Source organism: Vombatus ursinus, unplaced genomic scaffold (assembly GCF_900497805.2).
Source record: "Vombatus ursinus unplaced genomic scaffold, bare-nosed wombat genome assembly UNPS02014852.1, whole genome shotgun sequence".
NCBI lineage: Eukaryota > Metazoa > Chordata > Mammalia > Diprotodontia > Vombatidae > Vombatus > Vombatus ursinus.
Genome location: NW_020954630.1, coordinates 12,142,146 through 12,158,304, shown reverse-complemented (window position 1 = coordinate 12,158,304; position 16,159 = coordinate 12,142,146). Strand labels below are relative to the sequence as shown.

The 16,159-nt window shown below is 33.6% G+C and overlaps 1 protein-coding gene across 2 annotated transcripts in view; it reads right to left on the bottom strand.

Annotated features, from left to right (window-relative positions):
- Window positions 1-8,195, bottom strand: part of ZMYND11 (zinc finger MYND-type containing 11) — a 129,962-nt gene extending 121,767 nt beyond the window's left edge. For both annotated transcript variants that reach the window (XR_003567208.1, XM_027840917.1), the window contains exon 1: window positions 8,033-8,195. The gene's annotated coding sequence lies outside the window, so the exon portion shown is untranslated. The remainder of the gene's footprint in view (window positions 1-8,032) is intronic.
- Between the last annotated feature and the right edge of the window lie 7,964 nt (window positions 8,196-16,159).

Sequence of the window (16,159 nt, the reverse complement as noted above, 5' to 3'; positions counted from 1 at the left end):
GATACATGGTAGGTATTAAATAGGCTGTAATATATTACATGCATGAAATACCTAAGAGACAGTTTTGAAGAAATGCATGAGTGAAAAAGTTAGGCAGTCATTTTAGCCAGAGTGAGTGGTAACAGAGGGAAAAACCGAGTACTGCACTGCAACTCATAGAATGTAATAGGGATATAGATCCTTTATAGAACATCTATGGGAGAACTTCAGCCAGAAAGGACACAGGATGAGAAATCATAGTTGGGCTGCAAACTGCACCAATCCATTAACATGTGAAAGTTACAAATGCATACTTATATTCTCTTCAATCAGCAGCGACCAACTTCTTAGGCCTGATAGGCTACACTTACATAATATTGACAGTCTAATTCCTATGTCATGGTTAATTATTAAGAACCAGAAGCTTTCTCCTCTTCCTCTGTCTACTGTGATCACTGATCACAGTATGTGACAAAATTAGAATGTACTTTGATTTCATTTGATATTAGTCACTCTTCACTTCTCCCTTTGCTGATTTATGTGATATATTTTGTCTCATAAATCCTCCTCCTCCTTACACCATCTCAAACAGTCACCAGTCATTTATATGCCTAAACATTCTTACACTTACCATTTAACATGGTCACACTCTCATCACAATTTCCTCCTCATTCATTTATACTCAATAATCTCTCCCTCAGCCTCCCTTCTTCTATCTCTTCCTTCATCTCCTCCTCCCATTTTCCTCTCTATCTTCCCTCTCCCTCCTCTCTCCATCCTTCCCTTCCTTCCTTTCCCCTCCTGTCAACCCCAACCTCTCAGCTTGGAACACTTTTGTCGGCAAAATCTAAAGCTATCACTCTATCACTAATAACTAAAGACCTGAGCCAAAAAGTAGTTAGATTTGGTAATGATTAGAGAACAGTTGCTGGGTCAGGTGGAAACTGACTCAGTATTGCAAAAGAGTAAGAGTCAGTATGAGGAGAAAGACATGAGATCAATATTACATAACAGCATGGGGAATTGATGACCTTTGGGTGGCAGCAGTAGTAGCACTAGAAAGGCAGCATGGTATAGGAGGAAAAGTGCTAGACTTGGAGTTAAAAGGGACCTGAATTCAAATTCTTTTTCTGACAACTGCAAACAGTGTGACCAAGTTCAAATCACTTAACTTATCTAAGCTTAAGAATCCTCACCTGTAAAACTGGGATGAAAATACATGTAGTTTTTTATATAAAAAAGTATTTAAAGTATTTTACAAACCTTAAAACACATAAATATCAGCTAATAAATAGGGCACACTAAAATCCTTCAAAGCCTATCAGATTAAAAAATAAAGGCAGGAAGAATGGCACAGTTTGGCAATAATACTGTAACCAGTGGTTGGTATTGCTAATAATTTTAGCAAGGAATGAAAATTTTGTGTATGATTCTAGATTATTTTGTTTAAAAGGTTAATTTACTTAAAGGACATGTTCTGGGTACTTTTACAGGTTAAATAAGAATTGCAGCTACCACTGTGCTCCTGAGAGGATAACCACTTAGAAAATGCTTTTCTGGGTTTATGAAAATCATAAAAACTGCAAAAGAAAGAAGAAATTGGAGAAAACTAAGTCAAATACAATGTTTTACCTGTATTTGGAACTTTACAAATCTAATAAATACACTGGAGGCAAAGGGCACAATAAAATATTACCATTCGAGAGAAAACTTAATTATGTTACTGCTGACTTACCTGTATTTACCAAGGAGTAAGGCATCCATTTCTATCTTATGCTATGAAACATATTATAAGACATACAATTCATGTTTGTAGTACAACTGTAAACAATGGATTCATTCAAAAACATTAAAAAGTTACCTAAGAAGTAACTATTGAGAACATATAAAACTGTTTTTAATAACTTTAACTACATGGTAGTGAAGGATATATTATAGCTGAATATTTATCATCAGCTCTCAATTTTTCAAGACTGCTGAATATTCTGTCTATAGTAGAATATTCATGCTCTTTCCCATTATTGCGATTTAATTTTTATTCACAACAAAGTATTGCCTATTATTTGCATAGCAATGTGCTAAATATAGAAGAAATAAAGTAGCAGAACTTGGTCCTAGACCCCCCTCCCCCACCAAAGCTTACAATCTAGTTAGAGGAGAACATAAGCACATGAAAAGTTAAACAACAAGAAAGGTAAATAATTGACCCAGCAATACCACTTACTAAGTTCATACTTCAGAGACCAAAGGAAGAAAAAAAGGACCCACATATACAAAGATTATTTGTAACAGTTCCTTTCGCAGTGGTTAAAAAGTGGAAAATAAGGGGGTGACCGTCAATTGGGAAGACCTGAACAAATTATACTATATGATATAATGGAATACATTGTGTGGTAAGAAATTATGAAAGGGATGACTCAAGAGAAACCTAGGAAGACTTATATGAACAGTCTGAAGGGAGCAGATTTCGCAAGAAGAACTTATTAATCAATAACAACACTGTAAAGACAAAATAACTTTGAAAGTCTTAAGAATTCTAATCAACGCAATAACTAACCACTATTCCACAGTACCAAGATAGGATGCTGCCTACATTTCAACAGAGCGTAATGGATTTAAGATATAGAATGAGACATATTTTTGGACGTGAGAATTTGTTTTGCCTGATTATATGTCAAAAGGGTTTTCTTTTCTGTTTATTTTTTTTTAATTGGAGAAGAGTGGGAGGAAGAGAAAAATAAATGCTAAACTGAACACAAGAGGCAGGAAATTGAGTGCAAAGTAAGACAGGCAGGAAGAAAAAAGACCACCATAAGCTAGAATTAAAAGGGAGACTTTAAGAAGTGGACAGAACTTGAGCAGCTTTTGAAGATCAAAAAATTTTAGGTTTTATTAGGATTTGAAAAGATGTGTGGGAGAGGAGGAAATGACACTTTCTTTTAAAAAACAAAGGCAGATTGCTCATGACATGGAATACATCAGTTCTACTACAGCAAAGGTCACATAAAGGATAGTCTGAGAGTCATACAGACACTTGATCTTTTTTTTTTAAGCATTTTAAAAGTTTTGAGCTCCAAATTCTTTCCTTCCCTCCCTCCCTCTCCCTGAGACAGTAAGCAATCAAATATAGGTTATACAAGTGCAATTATTTATAACATATCCATATTAGCCATTTTGTATAAGGAAGACTCAAATAAAAAAAAATCACACAGTGAAAAATAGCATGTTTCAGTCTGCATTCAAGCAACATCAGTTCCTTCTCTGGAAGTGGACAGTATGTTTCATCATTAGTCCTTTGGGATTGTCTTGGATCATTGTATTGCTGAGAATAGCTAAGTCATTCACAACTCTTCATCAAACAATGTTACTGTTCCTGTGTACAATGCTCTCCTGGTTCTGCTCACTTCACTATGCATCAGTTCATGTAAGTCTTTCCAGGTTTTTCTGAAATCATCCTGCTTGTCATTTCTCATAGCACAATAATATTCCATTACAATCATATACCATAGCTTATTTAGCCATTTCCCAACTGATCGGCATCTCTTTGATTTCCAATTCTCAGCCATCACAAAAAGAGCTGCTATAAATATTTGTGTACAAATAGATCCTTTTCCCTTTTTTGGGGGATGTCTTTGGAATACAGACCTAGCAGTGGTATTGCTGGATCAAAGGGTATGTATTTACAGTTTTATATCCCTTCAGGCATAGTTCCAAATTGCTCTCCAGAATGGTTGGATCAGTTCGCAACTCCACCAACAGTGCTTTAGTGTCATACATCCCCTCTAACATTCATCATTTTTCTTTTTTTTTTTTTCTTTTGGTCATATTAGCCACTCTGATGGGTGTGAGGTGGTACCTTAGAGTTGTTTTAATTAGCATTTCTCTAATCAATAGTGATTTAGAGCATTTTTTTATATGAGTGTAGATAGCTTTGATTTGTGTGAAAACTGCCTGTTCATATCCTTTGACAGACCCTTGATCTTGACATTCAACCATAAGTGTTCTACTTTCTTGTTCAAGAACTCTGAATTTCTTTAATCTGATCATAATCTTTGTATCTTGCTGCAAACCTCATTCTTTCTAAATCTACTCTTCACCTTCACTAAGACCTCCAATCCCTCCATCCCATAATACCATACCAAGTTATCCCCCTTGCTCTGGCTACCTTGCCCTCTCTTCCTCCCCAATCTTGTCCACTGATGAACCAGCTCTCTACACACCCCTCTACTCTTGATTCCCTTGTTTCTTTGTCCTGCTGTCGACCATGCTTTGACACATTTTGATCTCAGGCTCCCACCATCTAATTCCTTCACTCCTATTTGTATGCTCATAAAACTGTGCTTAACTGGGTTCACTATCAATTTACGCTAGTCAATTTCAAATGGGCCCTCAGTGCATGAAGTCAATCCTATGATTACTATCTAATTGTTTCCCTACCCCATTCAAAACATGTTCTTTTCTCAAGGTGCATACTCCACTCCTTTTCCTCATCCTCTGTGGTGAGAGCCTTTCCTTATACTTCACCAAAAATATTTAGATGATTCACTAAGAATTCTCCTCTCCTCTTCATCTTGTCTTCTGCAGCAGATTGCCCCCATTTTCATTCTCACTCTTTCTAACCTTCTATCCCTTCTTGTCTACTGGTTCCTTCCCCGCTACCAACAAACACATTCATGTCTCCTCATCCTTAAAAACCCTCACTTGATCCAACCATCCTGGATAGCTACTGTTCTATATCTTTCCCTCCTTTTTGGCTAAACTCCTAGAGAAAGGTATCTTCACTAGGTGCTTCCACTACTTCTCTTTTCACTGTCTTCTACACCCTCTGCAGTAAGACTTTTGACCTCAACAATCAAATGAAATTACTTTCTCCAGTTACCAATGATACTTGAATTGACATACCTAATCCTTATCCTTCTTTACCTTGCCGATCACATCCTCCGGGAAATCTTTCTGAATCCTTTTTTGACAATGCTCTCACAGTTCTCCTATCTTGACACATACTACCTACTCTCTTTCACTGGTGCTCCATCCATGTCATATCCACTAACTGTGGGTATTCCTCAAGAATGTCCTTGGATCTCTTTTCTCCATTCACTCTTCATCTGATGATCTCACCAGTTTCCATGGTTTCAGTTATCATCTTGATGAAGATAATACTCAGATGCAGTCTCTCCCCTGATCATGAGTCCTTCATCACCAACTGCCTAGTGGGTATTTCTAAGTGGATGTACCATAGGCATTTCAAATTTAACATCTGATTAGCTTTCTCCCTGAATTCACCACCTTACATCTCTACTATTACTGCTGAGGGCACCATTATACTCCCAATCATCCAGTTTGCAAGCTCAGTGACATCCTCTTCACTCACCCTACATATGTCATCAGTTGCCAAATCTTATACTTTCATTCTCTACACCTTTCCCTGTATGTCCCCTTCTTCCCTTTCTCATTGTAACCATACCTTTTCAGAGACTCATCACCTCTCATTTCTTCACACATCCCACATATACTATAACCTGCCATACCTTATACTTTCATTTTCTACATTTCTCCTATATGTCCCCTTCTCTCCACTCACACAGCTACTGCTCATCACCTCTTCACTTGACTACTCTAAGTGTTATAATTCATTACTTTATCTCAAGTTTTTCTTTACTTCATTCCATCCTCCACTGAGCTGCCAAAGTGATTTTTCTAAAGCACAGTTCTGGCCATGTTCACTACCCCATTCAAACTCTAAGAGTTCCCCTATTACCTATAGGATCAAATATAAAGTCATTTTTTAGGTATTTAAATCTTATAACTATGCCCACTGGCTCTCTAGCACATCTGGAATACTCTCCCTACAAAACTTACCTATCAGAATCCCTGGCTTTCTTTAAGACTCAGCTCAAGTACTACTTCCTTCAGGAGGTCTTTCCTAGTCCCCACCTCAAACTTTATCTCTTCTGTATTCAACTTGTATGTAATTTAATCTATTTTTGTCCTCAAGTACTTGGAGGCAAGGGCAGCTTTTGCTTTTTCTTATTATTTCTAACACCTAGCAAATTGAATACTCTTAGTAAATGTTGATTGACTGATAGTAGTGAGAGGCACCTAAACAGTGTGGGGCAGCTGAGTGGCACAGTACATAGAGTGCAGGGTCTGGAATGAGTTCAAATATAGCCCCACACATTTACCAGCTGTGTGACCCAGGGCAAGGCTCTTAACATCTGCCTCAGTTTCCTCATCTGTAGAACAGGGACAATAATATTACCTATCTCCCAGGGTTGTTGTGAAAATCACGAGACGATAATTGTAAAAACATTTAGTATGGTTCTTGGCACATAGCATATGCTATATAAATGCTTTTTCTTTTCCCTTCCTTTTTTATGTTTCTGATACAAGGAAAAAGGGGAAGGTTAATGAATGAATAAAAGACATTTATTAAGCACTTACTATGTATCAAGCACAGAGCTTAAAAAGCAAAGAATGAATTATATAGATGTGGTTCATGTAGAATGAATTTATAAATCATCATCTCCATCTAATCAAAAGGTCACTATTTCTAAGTATTTGAAAATATGTGAGGCCCAGAATAGGGACCGGAGGTAGACTGTGATTACATTGACGTGAGGGCTCCAAGTACAGGACTGTACCTTCACTGCATCTCAGAGTTTAGGAACATTTTCTTTGGCACTGAGAAGTTCAGAAACTTGCCCAAGATCAGTATGAGTCAGAGGCAACCATGAATCCAAATCTTTCTGGTTCTGAGGTCAGCTCTCTTTCCACTATACTAAGCTGCTTCTCAGTAAACACTGCCTTAAAAAAAGTAAAGTGATTAGCTATTACTTTGAAATTCATATATATATGTTATACATCTCTAAGTAACACAGAAATACCATTATGTTTTAAATTACGCCTATCATTTTATCAAATTATGTGAATTCATGTAAGTAAATTAAAGATATTATTTAAAGAATATAATCTAAAAAGTAATTTTGGACTGGTATAAACATGTAAACGGTATAAAGGAGGTATAGAGGAAAAGGGAATACCTAATATTCGAATGATTCAATTCTCCATTTTGTACATATATATATATATATATATATATCAATCATCTTTAACATAGCCCTTATGAGATATGTAGCTCAGTGTCTAAACATAGAAAGATTGAAAGCTTTTAAAACCTGTTAAAAGTCCTATCATTTAAGTTAATTATCTTTTAAGTAATTAACTAAAGCTGAAGAGCTTCAAAACTAATGGTATAACTATTGGAATTAAGAATAAGAACTTACATTTGTTCATGGAGGTGGGAGGTCCACAGGTGTTATACACTGTGCATGTTTTTGGACTTTTTCAATGTTACTGACTAGTTGCACTTATTTTTCTTCCCTTTTCCAAATAATAAATTATCTGTTATGTGGGATGGATCTCTGGGGAGGAAGAACATGGGAGGAGGAAGGATAACGTAGATAACAAACTTAAGAAACAGAAGATTTTTAAAAAACGAAATAAAAATAATATGTGCTTAAAAAGGATTTCAAAACATCTATCAATTCCAAAGAGGGATCACATCACCTAATATAATGACCTTCACTGCTCACTCCCTTAATTCTAACAAATCAGAAATCTGAAATTATAAGGAGAGTTTCTAACTTCTCAAACTAACCTAAAACTCATCAAATCAGAAATAGAAGAGTATAGATGAAGGTAGAACACTGGTACAAAAGTGATATCTTAAAATGAACAAAAAAAAAGGGAAAATGAATATTTGAAAATATTAGTATTGTCATTTTTTAAAAGCGTAAATCCTGGCACCTGATTTCTAAAAGTTTAGTGCACAAAGATATGTTAACAGGATTTATGTTCAATTATCCTGAATTCATGTTAAAAAGAATGGCAACTGTCATTGCCCGGAATCATAGGAGCTGTTTGATAAGCAAGATAAAAGAGAATGGAGAAAACAAGTAGGATAGTATATAAACATAAAATCAAAAGACCTTTTTCCTCATTAGTTTTTTATCGATTCCCAACACTTCACAAAGCATTTAAAATTAGTATTTACCATTCATTTCTTTTAGCCTCTTTTCTTGATGTGTTGAGGAAGGCTTCCAGAGAGCCAAATTATCCAAGATAGGAGGGCCATAGTCTGTTCTAGGCAATGTCTGCGGTATCAAATTCAGTTCCGAGGATATTTTAGGATGGACACTGGTAAGCTGAATAGCATCCAGACAACTAGGAGAGTGAAGGAGATTGAGTACGTAGCATATGATATGGTCTGTTAGTATGCCCGTTCCCAAAATCACTTTATATATATTTTCTTCTGAGTTAGGAATATAATAAAAGTTCCTTTCTTCCAGAAGAATATAAACTCCTTGAGGGCAGAGACTGCTTTAGTATCTCTAGCACACAGCACAGACTAAGTGCTTACTTAATAAATGCTTCATAAATGAAAAAATGAATCAACGAGAAGACTTGGGAAGGGAGGATTGGTCTGATAGCAGTTTGTTTTTTTTTTTTTTAATTGGAAGGCTGTCATGTGGAAGTGGGATTAAACTTGTTCTACTTAGATCTACACAGCAGAACAATGTGTGAGAAATGCAAGGTAAATTTGTGTAAACAAAAATTTTCTAACACTTATAGCTAGGACAAAGTATAATGTGCAGCCTCAGAAAGTAGCAGGTATCCCCCCCTTACTGAAGGTGTTCAAGTACAAGCTGCCATTTAATTAAGGGTAAGGCAGAGAGGGTTCTTTTTCATTTCAAAGCCCCTTTCAACTCCGTGAAATATGTGATTGTGTCCAATAGCTCTTCAAAAAGAAAAAAAAAGTCTTTTACCGCCGTGATTGCACACTGACAGACATTTTTTACCTTAGAATTCTTATTTTAAACTTGTTCACATTTACTGTCTTTCACCTAACTTACAATTTTTTAAATCACAGTGACTGGTAGCTTGATTTTAGTAGCACCAGCCAGTGAACCACATATAATTTAGTTATCTCCCTAAGGCTCTTAAAAATTATCAGACGATACTTAGTAAACAGATATTATGGAGTCTTAACAACTGCAGTTAAGTGATAAAGAAGTGTTCAAAAGAAGACAATCATTGTAAAAAAATAAACAGCTTACCTATTTGTGAAATTTAACAATCTGAATGTGCTGGTATTTGGTAATTTGGTGAAACAATCACAAGCAAGTCACAATGTAATCTAAAGCTATTCACACAATCAGAGATAGATATCACTACTAATGTCAAGAAGGTCACAGAATTCCAACACATTTCACATTTTAGAGAAAATGTCCAGGTACATCCTAATTGCGCTTAAATTACATTTTCACTAATTCATGATTTTTCCTTTTAAGATTTTTGTCAGTTATGCATATTCTAGTAAAACATACCACAATTCCTTCCTACTTCAGGTTGATGATCTTAAACTATAAACTACCAGCTTGCTAAGAGTTCTAGATGTCACATTAAAGGGCCAGAAATACACAAAAAAGGAAAAATAATAAGCAATATGTAATTATTTATCTCAACTGTGAATGCACTTTAGTAGTCCTGATAGGGGTTGCTACACACTGACAATTATCTTTTTACGATGGTATAGTATTTAGTAATACTTTAACTTTATCAAAAGCCTACATAATTAACCTGGGTTATTTATGGCAGATCATTCCTTTTATTGGTCCAGCTCATTCTTATACGTTTTCTCCTTCCAATTGAGAAAAATCTCTTAGAAGTTTGCCCAATAGCATTGAAAACTGTAGAAAATGGGTCTAACCATAATTTTATATAGGAGATGTTGTGCCAAATAATTAACCCGAGATCTACACTTCCATTACTGAAATTAGTTGCAATTAAAAATCTGATTTTATAATAATGAAGTTTTAAAAAGCAAACAATTTTCTTCTAATGGATCACATTTTCATATCCAATGTCCTTTGTGATATTTCCAATTTAAATTTTTTGGGCAGTCTCTGAAATATTACCTCTATGCTAAGGAATATACTTTGTTGACTCAACAAAATTAAACTTTCAAACTGTATTCTCAAGTTCAAATTTTGAAAGAGTATTAAAGACATCATTCCTTCCTAAAAGATAAAAACATATTTATATTAACAGGTTAATTAGGACATTCATGTTCAAATACATTTGACAATAAATATTTAAGATGATGAATTAACAACCTTTAAAAGTAAATTCTAAATTTTTGTGCTTTCTGCTCTACTATGCACGTTATTATGAGTAGGATGTATCAGAAGTATGTTTATTTAAAAACTGAACGAAGGTGAGTTGTATAAGAGGCCTTAAAACCACTTATCTTTCAATCTATAATATCACAGATTTAATAAAAAGAAGGAAGGCATACTGTCCAAATATACCAAAGAAGACTAGTGTTAAGTTTTTCATTAGAATATAAACTCCTTGTGAGTAGAGATCATTTCTTCTTTGTATTAATTTGTATCCTAAGGCCCTAGTATAGTGCCTGGCACAGAGGGGAGAAGACTAATAAAAGTTTGTGGATTGATTGTTGATTTAATTCATTACCACAGGGGGTAGAACCAAACTGTGGGATTTTAACTCTGCAGTGTAAGAGTAAAATTAGTATTATTTGGTGGTCAATGAAAAACTTGACACAACTTGGAAATGTCTCCACTTCTACAAGTTTCAGTTTTTTATTTACTAACAATGAAGAGGGACACAAGTCAAAATAGATAGAGAACACTTAATGAGCATAAAAGTGTGAAAGAAAATGCTGCCAGGAGAGGTGATATACAGTATCTTTTATCAAAACATACTGAGAAATGCTAACTAGAAGTTAGGAGGGAGAAAAGACACACTGACCATTTTTATTATTTATAAGTGAATAACAACTTAAATGTAAGCAAATACACCTATAAGAAATGTTAGATATTGAAGTCCCAGCTAAATTAAATTCATTTCTTCAACTTAAGCTTCTTACTTGAGAGAAAAGACCCCCATATTAAATCTCTACTAGAAACAGAGGAACTATATATTCTCCAAGTGACACTTCTGATAAACAGTACAATGACAAATTTGTGGGCAATAAATACTAGTTCATTCAAGAACCTACATCCCAATAAGTTCATACAAAGTATTGTAAGTTTTAAACATAATAATTTAGGGACAGTTTAAAGAGTAACACTTATATTCCTTGTTTTCCCTCAATTAAAAAAATTTAAATAAGTTTAACATCCATATCCCTGCACATGGATACTGAAGACTCTACTAACACAACAGGAATATGGCTAGAACTCACCTTCATATTTTTATGAAGGGGCATGAGTTCATTTATTTTAAATGAATATACAAACATCATAGAATTGTGAAGCTTCATCATTTAGAGCTGCCATTTCAATCCAAACTGCAATATAACTGCAATGATCCAGCACATTTTGAAGTGACTATATTACTCATGGCAATGCCTCCTTTTATTCCCATACCACCACCCAAATCTAATATATCAAAAATATTTGTATTGGAGTAAACTCCAAAAGATTTAAATTTTTTTCTCTTAAACGTAAGTATTAAAAGAAAGATTACAGAGTTTTGGTTTTTTTTTTTTTTTAACTTCCCTGAGCCATGTTATCTTCAAAATGTCTGCTGGCATGGGCAATATAGTTTATGATGAAACAGCCAGACTCCTGAAAGCTGCTACAGGCAGTAGGCTTTTAAGTGACCTAAAGTACATTCATATTCACTTAAAATAACACAAACTCTGAAGCAAATTGTACAAAATTATTCTATTCAATTATTCTGAAATTATTTGAAATTTTTCCATGATGAATAAATTAAAACGACTAGTTTAAAATGCTGGTGTTAAGATTATGTGAAATGCTTCCACTGTAAACTCCATTAAAAAAATTTCTAGCTAAAAATGTTCAAGTTTAATTATTTAATCAACAATTCATGTTAATTATGATAAGCAAAAAAAATTACCTTCTTTAAATAAAATTTAAGATTTAATCTTGCTTAAAATTCAATGAAAAAACAAATTTTTGAATGGGTCTGTCACTTAAATGTCTAGATTAAACGTCCAAAAATATAAAATGTGTTTAATATACAGCTGTAGATAAAAGTATTATTTAATTTTTTATGCGGCTATAGTTTAACACAGCTGGGGAAATTAGTAAGAGTTAAAGAAGAGACACTATAAGGAAAGTTTTTTGTGGTGTTTGTGCTAGGTTTTTTTATTTTTTTAGTGACCTTTAGTTAGAACACACATTTGAAATAATCAAAGTTAAGGCTTAGATAGCAATTATTTTTCTGTTATGTGGCTTAAAAAAAAAACCTTTGCTTCAATAAAATTAATGCAAAAATGTTAAGTTAGAACTCATTTAAAAATAATTAAAGTTAAGGTTTACATAGTAATATTGACTCAATTAAAACTCATCTTAAGATAAACATTTTCCATTTATTCAGACTACTAAGATTTACTTTGCTTTAAAAAGCTTCAATATGTTATATAAATAGGAATTTATGAAACAGATTACTGATTTGCAGTATAAAAACATGTACCATCAACACCCCCCTACTTTGCATGAGTTTTTCTCCTTAGAACATTTAAATTGTGATCCACATACAACTTCTTAGGAATAAATCCATTTCATAGATTTCTTGCTATTGTGTGAATTTTGGCAAATCCCTCAAATTCTCTGGGGCTCAGTTTCCTCATCTATAAAATGAGAGGGTTGTGGAGGATGATCTACAAGGTTCCTTCTAACTCTAAATTCTTCGATCCCATGATATGAGTACTCTTAAATATGTAATTCTAGAGGTTCTTAACCTATAGTCTGAAAATTAAAAAAAAAATTCTGACAACTGTATTTCCATGTGTATTTCCTTTGTAATCCTATGTATTTTATTTTATTTTAAAAATAGTTTTCTCAGAAGGAGTCACCAGACTGCCAGTGGGGAGTATGACATAAACAAAGTCGAGCCCTTGATTTAGTCTATTAAGTTTCATTCTTTGGGGATAAATAATTAGAAGCATCAATGGAAAATTCATACTTAATTGGTACTGTCCAGTCAAAATTTGTCATTTTTCAAATAAGGAAATTCAGGCCTACAGAAATGAAGTGACTTATCCAAAGTCAGAGCTATTTCTTTGTCTTTTCCAAAAATTCAGGACGCTCTTTCCACATCAATTTGTTATGACACATTTTAAAAGCACCTCTCCAGTGTTACGTGACAATGTCATGTAAAAAAACTCAACCGTGTAATACGAAAATTTTAGATGTTGCCTCCATTATTTCTATTCTTTATACTTCAGACCAAAAACTCTTTTGCTATTTCCACATTAAGTGCTACATAACTATTTATTGATAATTCCTAGAAAGTTGTTGTCAAACAAAATATTATTTTTCAGCTACTTTTAAAACATTATAAAAAGAAATATTTCGTACTTTATTGAAATACTTTATAAAAAACCCAAATCTGTTTTATTAATAAGCTTGAGCTTCTCCCATCCATCTCCATTGTTTTTTTAAAATCACTTTAATTTGTGAAACTAATTTTCAGGATATGAAATTTCCCTTTAATGCCAGGATATTTAACATTTTAAAATGTCTTTTAAGCTACTGAAATTTAGTCATATTCAAATGAATAGGGAAAATATGCTATTCTACAAAGTTCTGCAGAATACAAAAAATTTACACAAAAGTTCTAACAAATTTTTCTAACTTTATAAGAGAGCTTCGTACTTTAAACTTACAGAATTTAATGAAAAAAATATAATGCACAGGCAAAATTTCTCTCATTATAGCAGTAACCACAGTTTCTATATAATACAGCTAAGTTTTAATTGTGATGATTATCCTATTTGTATATTACTTTGGCTATTTCTTTTCTCCCCATCCTGCTTGCATTTTGACTACTCTACCAGTCATCTTAGTATCAATATGCATACTTTTTTGGTCAGTGGTATTCTATCCTCAGGACAAAAATCCAACAAAACACCAAAACCACACCATATTTCTCTTTGTGGAGAAAAAAAGTTTCCAAAATTGGTGTTGATTTTGATGTAATCTTTAAAATGTGACATCTACTATGTTACTGTATAATTAATTTGTGACTGAAATAAAACCGGAGAAGATGCCACACTCTTAAAAAAAAAAAAAAAGGAATAAAAAGATAAAACTACTAACCTCTCCTAGAGGACAACTTGGTAGACCACCCAGTCTCCAGACAATATTTTAAAATCAACGTGACAGATTTTTCCTTTCACAATCACCAAGCAACCCCCTTATTCCAAGTGGTATAAGGTACGTATATTTTAATTGATGCTCTTTCACTTTTATTTTAGAATTTCACAACACTCCTTCTGATACATGAAGTAACAAACAAGAATTTCTAAAATCAGATCTGGTGAACACTTCAATAAAGGATGGGCAGAAAAAAACAGCTCAGTCAATTATGTTACTTATTAAAAGCTGTAGCTAAAGGTTTTGTGATGAAAATAGTCAACACTATTGAGTGAATGAAGAATAAGGTTTATGTATTAAGGGAAAACTAACACCTTTAAGTAGTACACAGCCTTCAGAGAGGATTGCTACTGAGAACTAATTATTAAAAGATCCTTAAAATTATTTACAAAAAAAATCAATCTTGCAGATTACAAAACAAAAAATAAAAACAAAAAACCCTTAACTCATTTACATCCCTAAATAACTGCCTATACCCACTTATAGCTAAAAGTGACTTGTAGCCTGTAATTAAGAATATAATACAGTTACCTTACAATAGCTTTTCTTCTTCCAGTTAGGAAGATAGCTATAGGGGTATCAGTTATAGCTTATATTTACACAGTATTTTAAGGTATTTTCGGAGTGCTTTATATATCTTCCTTAAATGATACAGTAGACAGAATACTGGACTTGGAGTCAGTAAGATGTGAGTTCAAATCTAGTCCCAGATACTCACTAGCTATACAGCTAGGCAAGTCATTTAACCTCTGACTCAGTTTCCTCATTTATAAAATGGAGATAATAATATAGTATCTTTCAAGATTACTGGAAGAATAAAATAAAAAAATTCAAACCATTCATATAGCACTTTGCAAATCTTAAAGCTTTTACATAATTAATGCTTGATCTTAACAATAATCCTACGATCTAGGCAGTTTTTTTAAAGATACTTTACAGATACAGAAACTGAGGCTCACATGTTAAAAATGACTTGCCTAAGGTCTCCCCACCTAAAGTAAACTTAGCACCAGACCCCAAGTCTTCTGACTTCAAGACCAGTACCGATTCCACAATCAATACTGATTCCATTAACAATGGAATACATTACTGGCTCCCTAAGGTTTAAAAAAACAAACCAATCAGTTATTTAAATTGTTATTCAAGAAGCCACTGTCAGTTCAACGAACAGTGACTAAAACTTGTCTAATACAACAGTAAATTATTGTTTACTCTTTTTCATTTCTATACTTAGTACCTCATCAAAGAGCAGAAATATGGTCCAAATTTAAAAAAAAGAAAAAAAATCCTAAATTGAACATAAACAAATTGGTGGCTAGAGTGAAGGTTCAGATTAATCTGTGGCTTTCTTTACAGTCCCACCATACCTCCTTCTCTTGACAAAGATAACCTTAGCTATATACTCCCATTTGTTCTTTCAGTACATTCTGTTCGTTCAGGAGAGTGGGCATTGCAACTGTTATCTGGGAAAGTAAGATGTAATCTTACTTTACTGCCAGAGCCACCATTGCCAGGGGGCAAACTGTATTTGAAGGAGTGCCCACATAGAGAAAATCATAGATCTATCAAAGTAACTTAGAAAAAAAAAAATGACACTGGTGAATGTTGTTCGCATGAATACCTTCTTTTTCAAGCTGGCATAGCATAAGCTTGGTTGGAAAAAAAACATTCAAGACAAAGGAAGAGAGAATATCAATCTTCTTCCAACTAAGACAAGTTTTACTGAACAACAAAAAAGTCCAAATAAATGAGAAAAGAATTCAGAATTCCTTTATAAAGGACTGTGAACTGAGATTTATATTGCAAAACCACCTAGAAAAAAGCCTAGTAAAGATAAACCATGTATTAACCTATGTTGAAAGTAATACCTAGAATGAGAAATGTTTCCTTATAAAATGCCTAGATGATGAAAAAAGTGCTATCCATATGACAGAACCATTCACAAAGCAAAAAGGTCATTGTTAAAC